This window comes from Nicotiana tabacum, chromosome 12 (genome assembly GCF_000715075.1).
Source record: "Nicotiana tabacum cultivar K326 chromosome 12, ASM71507v2, whole genome shotgun sequence".
In the NCBI taxonomy this organism is placed as follows: domain Eukaryota; kingdom Viridiplantae; phylum Streptophyta; class Magnoliopsida; order Solanales; family Solanaceae; genus Nicotiana; species Nicotiana tabacum.
In genome coordinates, this window is record NC_134091.1 from 77,958,789 (window position 1) to 77,971,953 (window position 13,165).

Consider the following 13,165-nt stretch of genomic DNA (forward strand, 5'->3'; position numbering starts at 1 on the left):
TCGAGCATGGTGGAATCTTCATCCGTGATGTGGTGTCGTCGTCCTTGATTGAATGTGTTAACCTTGCCGGTGTTATGGCCTTCTTCAAAAATTGCCTTCGGGCCAGAGTATTGTGAATAGTGTCGGGAAAGCGGTTGTTAGAGGTCGCAGTGTGCAGTAGTTCAGAATTGAATCGGTGATCCTAATGTTGATGGCTCAAGAAGATGATCTTCGAGGAGGTTTAGAGTGGGCGGCGATCTGTTGGTTCGGGTGCTACAGAGATGAATTTTTATTTAAGGCAGCAACTGGGCAGTGAAGGATGAGGAAGGACATGTGGGAGGTGTCTTGCAGTGGTTAAACTTCTAGAAGTCCAAGTGTAAGAAAACATAAGTCGAGTAGTTTCTTAAAGGAGAGAGTCTGACCAAAGTGGGAGAGTGGCCGGGTAGCATATGGGTTCTGTGGTAGGATAGCTACACACATTGAGGAAAGTTTAGAGTGATTTGGAACTCATGGTGTACAGCGACTAAGTCTACGAACTTAATTTGGAATATTGGCTGCTATACGAAGAAAGGTTGGATACGACGGAAAGGAGTTGCTTGATATGAAGAAAGATACAACAAGACTTTGGATTGGAATTTATTGTCGCACCTGTAGTTGACGTCCATGAGGAGTGAGCGGACTTATACAGCTGGTGAATAAGCACGGGCTCAGGATGGTTTATTGGTTTCGTGGTGATTGTACTCGGTGCAGCGTTGTCGGAAGGTGTAGGAATGGACTTTCCACATGTGGGTTATCTCCTGTGAGCAGGCTAGTGGTTGCGTGGTGTTGATGAAGCTTCTACGAAGAATTTTACTGGCTATCTAATAAGAGGTCGAATATGTGAATATGGCTAGTGATTCAGAATGTTCATGAAATGTTTAACAGGAAGATTTCGAGGAATTTGGCGGGTCGATTGTGCGAGATCGTGTTAATGAGGAAGAAGCAATTTTGGTGGGTTCCGGGGTTGTGCAAGAATAGCTTCAATCTAAGTGGGAGAGCCCTACCGTCTACGATTGGATTGGATGGTCGTCTACTTGTGAGGTTTCTGGTTATCGGCATATTGGCGGGTTATTACGATTAAAGCAAGAAAACATGAGTGGTAATTTGAGCAAAGGATTTGGAGGAATGTGTGCTATATTTGGCCTTGTTGATTCATGTTCGGGCTTTGGGAAGACTCAGAGTTTATGCTTCGTGTAGATGTGACGTACAAGGAAAGTGATTCAGCCGGGTGCTTCCTCGAGAGGGCGTTCATGTGCTAGCAGATCCTTGGAGTCGATTATATTCAGGACCAAGTCGGAGTGGGTGACTCTCGACAACGTTCCCAGCGGGTTCAAAAAAACAAAAAGGAAGTATTAAAATATTAAAGTGCGGTGCATAAGGATTTCAAGTCCGTGGTATGGTTAAGTATCGAGCTTTTATAGTGGATTATGAAGGGGCTTGGAGTGTTCTATGTTATTATTGGTCTGCGATGCAGCATTGGGAGGAATGGGAAGAAATAACTTTGGATTCATAGAGAAATTATCAGAATAGGTATACCAGTCGAAGATGTGAATATGTGCACAAGGAGGGCATGAGATGGTTTGTGGGTTTTGAGACAACGTGGTCTCGTGAAATGAGGTCATTCCGAATGAGCGCGAATTGGGTTTGTTATGTTTTGAATGGAGCTATTATTATTTCTAAGGCAAGTCCAGAGTAAATTAGAAGAAGTCAGATCGGTTAGCAATGGTTGAATCAGCATGATGTGGCAATGATGAGTTCCTTCAACGTGTTAAGTTTTACAGGTGGTTGTGGCGGTACGTGCGAGGCTTGACGGCCACCGTAATTGATTTTACTTGGACGCATTCGAGTTATTATGGCCTATTATGTGTAGATGGATATCGGAAGGGTCATGGTGGTTTAGACCACTACTTGGGGTTATACTTTCTGCGGTTTTGAGAATTCGGTGGCGTGTTGCAATGATTCCCCTGAAATGAGTTAAGTAAAAGGTTGCTATATGACGGAGTGTTTATTCTATTAGTGGATCAGGGGTTATTATGGAATTCTTGTACTCTCATGTATTGTCATATTAGATGCAGTGAGCGGCATGGAAATCGGAAGCTGAGGATCAAGGTTGCGGTTCGGTGTTGACAAGAATGTCACGAGATCGGACGAGCAGGAAACAATTTCAGATGGTTAGGATCAGCTGGTAATGTCTTTAGCGTTACTTGAGATCAGTGTCCCGTGTAAAAGGCTTTGTGTACTGATTTGTGAATTCTTGATTTGCTTTACAGCATTAATGTGGCCAGCGGTATGGAGGTGCGGACTTGTTACCTGGTGCGTAAGGTCGTGGGAGTGTATCCACAGGAAGATTGTATAAGTGTGACATGTAATCACTTGATTGATTAAAGATTGAAATCAAGTACGAATATTTCGTACTATCGCTAATGTGAGGGTTTAGGCATGAAAAGGGCGCTTTATTTAGTTGGTTGTGAATTGTGGAAGTTTGTTTCGAATTCGACGGTTGTTCTTGCGTGTCATGGGAAGAGGGTCATTGTGGATCCTTGATAGGTTATTTTCCAAAGCATGGTATGATCAGAATCGGTTTGAGATCCGTTGATGTGTCCAAATGTGGATGTGTACCGTACACTAGCCTAGGTGTGTTCATTCAGCATAGCATTCCTTATGGAAGAGTATTCGGGTGTGGGATGTTAATTTTGTCGACAGCTATTTCATGTAATACTCTATTGTGCCATGTGGGTCATGAGACGGTGTCACGCCCCAAACCCGGGAGGAGTGACCGGTGCTCAACCGAGTGAACCCGGTCGAGCAAGCCTGTTAGATACTTTCTATCCAACTCACCCATGATAAAAAAAGAAAGACATGATTCCATTAATTAGACAGTATGGAGTTCATACATACAATACTAAATTGTTTCATTAGTTACTTCACTTATAAGTTTCAAGATACACACATTCTTATGATTCGAATGGAACAAAAGACCAAAATACAACATAATCTGTTTGACTTTTCTAGCACCCATGCACAACCCACATAGTGTCTACGGGGCCTCTAAAAGATACAAAAGAGTGTTATGATAGTCCCGGCAACAAGGCCCTGGCTATACCTCAAAACGTGATAACAAAATGTACAAAAGATACATGACCCCTGAATGAGGTGGGACTCACCAAGTCTGCTAGGAGGAAGGTGTACTGCTATTGCTGATCAACCCTGCCTGCTATGGAACCACCTTCATCCATTTAAAGATGCAGCGCCCCCGACAAAAGGGACGTTAGTACTGTCGAATAGTACTAGTATGTAAAACTAAACACCATCTCAATAGAATGAATAATAATACAAGGGGGAAACAGTCATGAGATCAATAAGAGCTTCAAACAATACTAAAACACCAAATAAGGATCACATAAGTTCTCAAGTCAATTACCATGTTATTAGGTTAGGTGATCTTTAAAGCTGATATACTATAATTCACAATACCTCCGTATTCTTACACGGAGTCCGATCTCGACCCGATCGGCTAGGTCGTCTCATTTGAGACATCAACCATGACCACCATTTCATTATAATTTCCAGCACAGTTACCACTATGTGTGCGGCATGGCGTCTGATCATGTCCCGATCGGCTAGGCCGTCTCACCCGAGACATTACCTTTTCAATCAATCATCTCACTTCATACTTCTTTCACATCTTTTCAATTCATTGGCACGAGTGGCCTCAATCAGAAAGTCATTCTTGGCACTTGGCCGTATTTCATAATTTCAGTTTCCTTTTTCCACATTCAGACATCATTATCATTATCAACAACAATAAGGTTTCCCATTCAAGACATTAAATTCACATATGAGCAATTTGGGAATCTTAGGCACATATAATCTTTTTATACAATTTGGCATAACAATCTTTATTCGATCTTGACATGAAGTCTTAATATTTCTAACACATATTCCACATTTTGAACACATCCTCAAATGGCAAGATGACATGATGAAGCAGTTAGAATAAATATTGAACATACATCCTTCAACACAAACACATTAGGAATAGCCAATTCTATAATGATTAATTTGGGACTTACACCAATTACATGAACACAGAGGGATTCGATTCTAAGAAGAAGGGGGTTTAGCCAACATGCCTCAATTGAGCTTCCTTAAACTTTTAAAACGTTCCGGATTTCTTAGCCACTTCAATCTATTTTAGAAATATAACAAGTTGAACCAAAATTAGGAAGATGGACATGATTCTATCTCATTTGAGCATATTATCAAACACTAGGTGAGCATCAATGTTTTAAGGCCCTTTTGTGGAAGATTCTATCATTCCCCAACCCATTCTCTACCATTTTTATCTCACAACCTTCCCACATACTTCAAGAATACATGCATAAAAGACAACAACCCCCCATACCCAATAATTGTCTCTCTAATTATCCCATTTTTGTAAATTTTCAACATTGAGAGCTAGGACATGGATTCTTACCTTTAGGATGAAGACTTCCTTTGTTAATCCTCAATGATTGAGCAAGAATTGATGGATAAAAGGTTGAAGGTTACTCCCCCACTCTAAGAACTCTCTCTCACTCTAAAAATATCAGAAATGTGCTCAAATTGGGCTATGGCATATGTTTTAACGAAGAAGGGTCGGGTTTAAAAACCCCAAAAATGAAGCCCCGGGACAGGATTTGCGGTCGCATATGCGACCGCAGAATGGATATGTGATCCGCATATCGGCCGCACAAATTGGGTGCCAAAACTGAAAAGAAACTGACTAGGTCGGCGGTCACTATGTGGCCCGCAGACCTGTTCTACGGTTGCATAATGCGATGTAGAACCTCCCTCTGCAAAAAATCCAAGGCTAATTGTGCGACAAAAGTGTGGCCCATGAAATGGTTATGCGGTCGCATAATGGGCCGCGAAAATGATACCAAAATGACCCAGAAAAACTGCCTCACTCTGCGACTATTCTGCGGCCCGCAGAGTGATTATGCGGCCGCAGAATGGGCCGCAGAAATGCCTATTTCTGCCAAATATTTTCCTTTAACTCCCCAGCACACTGTTCAATCTAAAAAGTCCGAACCGCGGCGAGCTACCCCAGTTTTTAGGAAAAAATTCACGGGGCCTTACAGCCTCCCCCACTTAAGATCATTCGTCCTTGAATGAGGGTCAAGGTTCACTATTAGCATCTTATGCAACTCAGTTTTCATACCACACACCAGCAGCCCCAAATTTGACTAACTCCCTAAATTTTTAAACAATTTTACCAGAGTTTCCCTTGTAATTGGGCCTATCCACCTGTCAGAGAGTCCCAGAAACACATCCTCAAAACATATATATAAAATCCAATGACGCAATATAACATAATAACAACACATACTGTGGCCTCATGAGCAATATATTACCAGAAACAGAACACCCTTAACATCAACTGTATAATAGATACATAATTCGTAGAACACAACTTTATAAATACATGGCTATTCAAACAAATAAGGATACTTTTTCTTCATTTCTTCAATCTGTTGGTTTCGCCATAGCACTTTTACGGATGCAATTTTTTTATTTCTCAACTTTCGTACTTGCCGGCCAATAATAGAAACTGGAATTTCTTCATATGATAGTTCTGCATTAACATCAACAGTCTCAACCGGCACAATAGCTGACGGATCTCCAACTACCTTCTTCAACACAAACACATAGAACAACGGGTGCACTAATGACATCTCAGGTGGTAGCTCAAGCTTGTACGCTACCTCACCGATCCTCTGAATGATTTTATATGGCCCGACATACCTCGGACTTTATTTCCCTTTCCTTCTAAACCGCATTATACCCTTCATGGGGGAAACTTTCAAGAATACCCAATCATTTTCTTTGAACTCTAAGTCTCTGCGACGAACATCCAAATAGGATTTTTGACGACTCTGAGCAGTTTTCAACCGCTGCTTAATAATCTTAACCTTCTCTATAGCCTGATACACGAGGTCTGGCCCTATCAACTTAGCTTCCCCAATTTCAAACCACCCAATGGGAGATCTACATCTCCTACCATACAATGCCTCAAATGGTGCCATTTGGATACTAGCATGAAATTTGTTATTATAAGCAAACTCTATAAGTGGCAAATGATCATCCCAGCTACCGTTGAAGTCAAGAACACAAGGATGCAACATGTCCTCAAGTGTCTGAATAGTCCGCTCTACTTGCCCGTCGGTCTGTGGATGGAAGGATGTACTAAGATTCACCTGAGTACCCAAACCTTGCTTAAATTTCTTCCAAAAATTTGCCGTGAACTGAGCCCCTCGATCGGAAATGATAGAAATTGGAGTACCATGTAGCCTGACTATTTCCTTGATATACAACTGAGCATACTGTTCCGCTATGTCGGTAGATTTAACTGGAAAGAAATGTGCTGATTTTGTGAGTCGATCCAAAATCACCCAAATTGAGTCAAACTTTCACGGAGTGCGTTGTAATCCTACCACAAAATCCATATTAATCATTTCCCACTTCCACATTATGTTCTGTGCCAACCAACCAGGCCGTTGGTGTTCGGCCTTTACTTGCTGACAATTTGGACACCTTGCCACAAAGTCTGCCACATTCCTTTTCATGTCATTCCACCAATAGACTTCCTTGAGATCATGATACATTTTCGTAGAACCTGGGTGCACGGAATACCTAGAAGTGTGAGCCTCGGTCATGATTCTTTCCCGGAGACCATCTACATTTGGAACACATAGCCGCCCTTGGTACCTTAGTATACCATCATCCATGCCAAGAGTAAAAGCCATAGTTTTATGTTTATGAATCCCTTCCTTCAGTTCTACCAACAATGGATCGTCGTATTGCTTCTCTTTGACTTCCACAACGAGCAATGATTCAGCCCTATTCTACACACTTACCCCTCCTTCACTAGAGTCCACAAGACGAACTCCCAAACTAGCTAACTAGTGAACCTCCCTGGCCAACAGCCTCTGACATACCTCCAAGTGAGCCAAACTACCCATAGATTTCTGGCTAAGAGCATCCGCCACCACAATGGCCTTCCCTGGGTGATATAGGATATCGATGTCGTAATCCTTGATTAACTCAAGACATCTCCTCTTCCTCAGATTCAGCTCCTTATGTTTGAAAATATATTGAAGGCTCTTGTGGTCCGTGAATACATCCACATAGACCCCATACAAATAATGACGCCAAATCTTTACTGCAAAAACCACCGCCGCAAGTTCTAAGTCATGTGTGCTATATTTGGCCTTGTCGATTCATGTTCAGGCTTTGAAAAGACTCAAAGTTTATGCTTTGTGTAGATGTGATGTACAAGGAAAGTGATTTAGCCGGGTGCTTCCTTGAGAGGGTGTTCATGTGATAGAAATGCCTTGGAGTCAATTATATTCGGGACCAAGTCGGAGTGGGTACTCTCAACAACGGTCCCAATGGGTTCAAAAAAAAGGAAATATTAAAATATTAAATTGTGGTGCCTAAGGATTTTGAGTCCGTGGTATGGTTAATTATCGAGCTTTTGTAGTAGATTATGAAAGGGGCTTGGAGTGTTCTATGCTATTATTGGTCTGCGGTGCAGCATTGGGAGGAATGGGAGGAAATAACTTCGGATTCATAGAGAAATTATCAGAATGGGTATACCAATCGAAGATGTGAATATGAGCACAAGGAGGGCATGAGATGGTTCATGGGTTTTGAGACAACGTGGTCTCGTGAAATGAGGTCACTCCGGATGAGTGCTAATTGGGTTCGTCATGTTTTGAATGGAGCTATTATTATTCCTAAGGCAAGTTTGGAGTAAATTAGAAGAATTCGGATCGGTTAGCAATGGTTGAATCTGCATGATGTGGCAATGATCAGTTCCTTCAATGTGTTAAGTTTTACAGGTGGTTGTGGCGGTATGTGCGAGGCTTGACGGCCACCATAATTGATTTTACTTAGAGGCATTCGAGTTATTATGGTCTGTTACATGTACATGGATCCCGGAAGGGTCATGGTAGTTTAGAGCACTACTTGGGGTTGTATTTTCTGCGGTTATGAGAATTAGGTCACGTGTTGCAATGGTTCTCCTGAAATGAGTTAAGTGAAAGGTTGCTATATGATGCAGTGTTTATTCTAATAGAGGATCAAGGGTTATTATGGAATTCTTGTACTCTCACGTATTGTCATGTTAGATGCAGTGAGCGGCACAGAAATCGGAAGCTGAGGATCAAGGTTGCGGTTCGGTGTTGACAAGAATGTCACGAGATCGGACGAGCAGGAAAAAAATTCAGATGGTCAGGATCAACTGGTATTGTCTTTAGCGTCACTTGAGATCGGTGTCCCGTGTAAGAGGCTTTGGGTACTGATTTACGGATTCTTGATTTTCTTTACAACATTAATGTGGCCGGCGGTATAGAGGTGCAGACTTGTTACCTGGTGCGAAAGGTCATGGGAGCGTATCCCATGGGAAGATTGTATAAGTGTGACATGTAATCACTTGATTTATTAAAGATTGAAATCAAGTACGGAGATTTTTGTACTATTGCTAATGTGAGGGTTTAGGCCTGAAAAGGGCGCTCTATTTAGTTGGTTGTGAATTGTGGAAGTTTGTTCCGAATTTGATGCTTTGTTCTTGCATGTCATGGGAAGAGGGTCATTGTGGATCCTTGAGAGGTTATTTGCCCAAGCATGGTATGATCAGAATCAGTTTGAGATCCGTTGATGGGTCTAAATGTGGATGTGTACCCTACACCAGCCTAGATGTGTTCATTTAACATAGAATTAGCATAGCATTCCTTATGGAAGAGTATTCGGGCGTGGATGTTAATTTCGTTGCCAGCTATTTTATGTAATACTCTATTGTGCCATGTGGGTCGTGAGACGGCTTGATTATTTATACAATGTGTTGAGGTCCCGCATAGCGGTGGTGTTATGTGAGCAGGATGGATCTTGAGATGCAGATCATATATCGCACCTTAGCTGTGCTTGAGTTTTATAGCACGTGACGCTACCTGTCTCCCAGGATTTGTATTATGCACTTGGCGTGCTTATGGTTGATATTCAGGCATTTCGTGAGTATAAGCATTACAGCTCAATGTGTGTTTTCTTTAGATTATTATGTGTGGATCGGGTGGCACGCCGCCACGGGTATCATGGTTGGATCGGTTGCACGCCGCAATGGTATCATGTATGGAACGGGTTGCACGCCGTAACAGTGTGATGTTGAGTACAGTTTCCCATAGCTATTCTTGTGTGTTTTGTGTCTCATTTCTGAGGAAGGTTCATAACATCTTTTCGGTTATTAAATTAGTTACGGGGGTTGAGTAGTTCATTCCAGAGTTCGTTTCCCTTATGTATCATATTCGAGTGTGTAGCTTGTCAGCATAATGTGGCATCATATGAGGCTTTTGCAGTATCTGAGGTGGCTTATTGCCTGAGCAGCTCGTACTGGGTGAAACGAGATTATTGGACCTGGGATTAGTGCGATCAGATTTATATAAGCCATATTAAAAAGTAAATATTATTATTCAATACAGAATGAAGTAATGGTTCTTGTCGGGGGAAGAGACTCCATAAATTGTGATTCAACAGGTGGTTATGAGTTCTACACATCTTCTCTGTCGTGGCAGTATTGCGGTATACTACGGGCTTCGGGTGAGTGGAAATTTTAGCTGTTGTGTTTTGGAAAGATTGCCTTGGGAAAATGAGTTACGCGGTGCATGGTAAGAATTCAGCAAGGGTATACAATCATGTTTGGTGCAGTGTGTAATGATTGGTACGGTGTTCGTATGTTGGAAACAGTCCTGGTGGAAAATTTCGGATGTTGGAATTTGACTCTAAGGCTTACTTAACTAAATAAAGGGGAAGATCTTCAGATTGGCTCGAGCTAATGTGCTCAACTGAGTTGTGGTAACACGGGTAGGTGCACGAGGTGTTAAACGATGATTTTAGACAACTACAGAACAATTCTTAGCATGTTCGAGGACGAACGTATGTTTAAGTGTGAGAGAATGTAACGAACCGACCAGTCATTTTGAGCGCTAGCGCTTCGTTCGGCGGTTTGAGGCCATGAGCAGCTTCATTCCAGGAATTATGACTTATACGTGTGGTCGGAATTGAATTTCGAAAAGTTCGGAGTCGATTTGGAAAGAAAATTCTAAATTATGAAGCTTTAAGTTGGAGGAATTAACTAATGGTTGACTTTTGAGTAAATGACCTCGGAATCAGGATTTGAAGGATCCAACAGGTTCGTATGATGATTTTGGACTTGGGTGTATGTCTGGATCGGGTATTGGATGACCAGAGAGCATTTTGGCGCCTATTGTGGAAAGTTGGTATTTTGGAAGGATTTCATAAATTTGGGTTGAAGTGCATTTCAATGCTATCGATGCCCGTTCAGGATTCCAAAACTGGGAATAGCTCCGTATGGTGATTCCGGTATTGGGAGCACGTCCGGAAATGGATTTGGAGGTCCGTAGGTCGTTTCGGGGTCATTTGGCAAAAAAATGGAAATTTCAAAATTTTAAAAAGTTTGAACGAGAGTGGACTTTTTGATATTGGGGTCGGATTTCGATTCCGGAAGTTGGAGTAGGTCCGCAATGTCAACTGTGAGTTGTGTGCAAAATTTGAGGTCAATCGGACGTGGTTTGATAGGTTTCGGCATCGAATATAGAAGTTTGAAATTCTAAAGTTCATTAAGCTCGAATTGGGGTGCGATTCATGATTTCGATGTTGTTTGATGTTAGTTGAGGCCGCAAGCGAGTTCGTATGATGTTTATAGACTTGTGTGGACATTTGGTGTGGAGTCTCGAGGGCTCGGGTGAGTTTCAGACGTGTTCGGGTGGTTGATAAGGCTTCAGTTTTCTAGTTTTTCTTTGCTGGTGTCTCAGGTATCGCAAATGCGAGGATTGGTTCACATTTACGAGCCTCGCATTTGCGAGCCTCACATTTGCGATAAAGGCTTCGCAATTTCGAAGAAGCCTGATCTGGGCAGGACTCGCATTTGTGAGATTTCTAGTTGCATTTGCGACCAGACTGCCTTCGCATTTGCGACCTTGGCAGTGGGGAGCTCAGTTTCGCATTTGTGATGATTTTGTTGCATTTGCGACCGTCGCATTTGCGAACCAGGTGTCGCAAATACAACATCTGCGACCTGTGCAATGGCTTTTAATGTGGGACTTAGCTCATTTCCCTCATTTCCCACTTGGAATTAGGCGATTTTTGAGAGCATCTTGAGAGGGGTTCCATCAACATCAAAGAGGTAAGTGATTCCCGTGTATTTTGAGTTAAATACTTGGATTATACCTAGAATTTAACATGGAAATTCATGAAAATTTGTAAATATTTGGGAGTTTGGTGGAAAACCTAGAAAATTATATTTTTGGATTTTGACTGCGAATTTGGGCATGAAATTGAGAATAATCTATATATTTGAGTTCGTGAGGCTACGGGTAATGTTAATCTTCAAAAAGTTTCAGAATCCGGGCACGTGGTCCCGAGGGTGATTTTTGTCAACCTTTCGAGCGCAGTTGGGAATTATTGTAAATTGGATTATAATGAGTATTAGAGTATATATTTATGGATTTGCACATTTATTGACTAGTTTTGGAGCGATGGGCATCGGTTTGATCTGTTGGAAGGTCTTTGGAACTAGTTATGAAAATTCGGAGCGAGGTAAGTCTCTTTTCTAACCTTGTAAGAGGTAACTAACCCCATAGGTGAATTGAATTAAAAGATGCTTCTATTTGTGGGTGCTACGTACGCACATGGTGACGAGAGTCCGTACGTAACTACTAATTATGCTATTGTATGGGTAGTCTAGGACCCATATCATGCTATACTTATAAATATTTATACCCTACTTGTTAATTTAATTGCTTAAATCATATTAAAACTTGATAAAGGAATTGAAAAAGGTAAACTTTATTTTCTTGACCGTTAATGATATTTGGTATTTACTTGAATAATTGTCCCTTAATAAATCTTGAATTGGTTGTTGTAAATATATTTTCTCTTTAGTGGAGTGGGCCGAACGCCTCGGTAGCAGATAGATGCATCTGTGGTTCGTGTCGTTCGACCCTCGGCAGTGAAAAGTTTAAATATTATGTTGGATTGGGCCGTACGACCTCAGCATAATTTGTGCATAATAAATCTTTGGAACTAATAATAATTGATATTGCTTCATTGGCTTGAGATATAAATTATTAAATGACCAAAAATAAATTTGGAGACTTCCTATTATTAAAGGAATTGTTTACTTACCTCTTGTTTATTGGGTTTTCAGCTGTTTTATACAATCCATGCTTAATTATAATATCGGTATCTTATTGTTAGCCCATAGTAAGTGTCGGAGTCGACCCCTTGTCACTCCTTCTTCGAGGTTAGACTGGATACCTACTGGGTACGCATTGATTTACGTACTCATACTACACTTGCTGTACATTTTCGTACAGGTACATATATGTCTAGTGGCCTTGTGGGCGCAAAGGTGTGGTTAATGCGGGGACTTAGGCGAGATGCATTCTATATTACGATCCGTAGCCCGCATAGTCTCAATCAAAGTTATTTATATCTTTCCTATCTAATTTGTATTCCGGACAGATGCTGTATTTTATTTTTACTCCCTAGTTAATACTCATGCACTTGTGACACCAGATTTTGGGAGTGGTTGTGGGTTGTTCAGTATTTTAGTTGCGAAAATATTATCATTTACTCCGTAAGTTCTATCTTTTACTATTTAATTGAAGAAAATTACGATTTGAAAATACTAAAATGGTAATTAAGTTAATTTATTATTGTTGGCTTACCTAACAGCGGTGTTAGGTGGCATCACAACCTTTAATAAATTTCAGGTCGTGACAGTAGGGTCGGGCCCAGACGAAAACACATTTTCCTGCGCGAACTCGGATAATAACTCTGTAACATTTGCACAAGCGCACCGCATGGGGAGACGCACCATGCGGGGCGGTTGTGGGAAAGTTCAGAGAGTTAAAATCTGTCAGGCAGTGGAAAAATGTATAGGCGCGGCGCACCACGCACCACGAGTGTGTTATTTTCTCAGAGTCCGGATTTTTCTTGACTTTCTGATATCCAAACGTGGTTCTCGACCCCCGAACGCGATCCCGGCTTAATCCCTTGGGCTTTTACTCAGACTTCAAAGATCTAA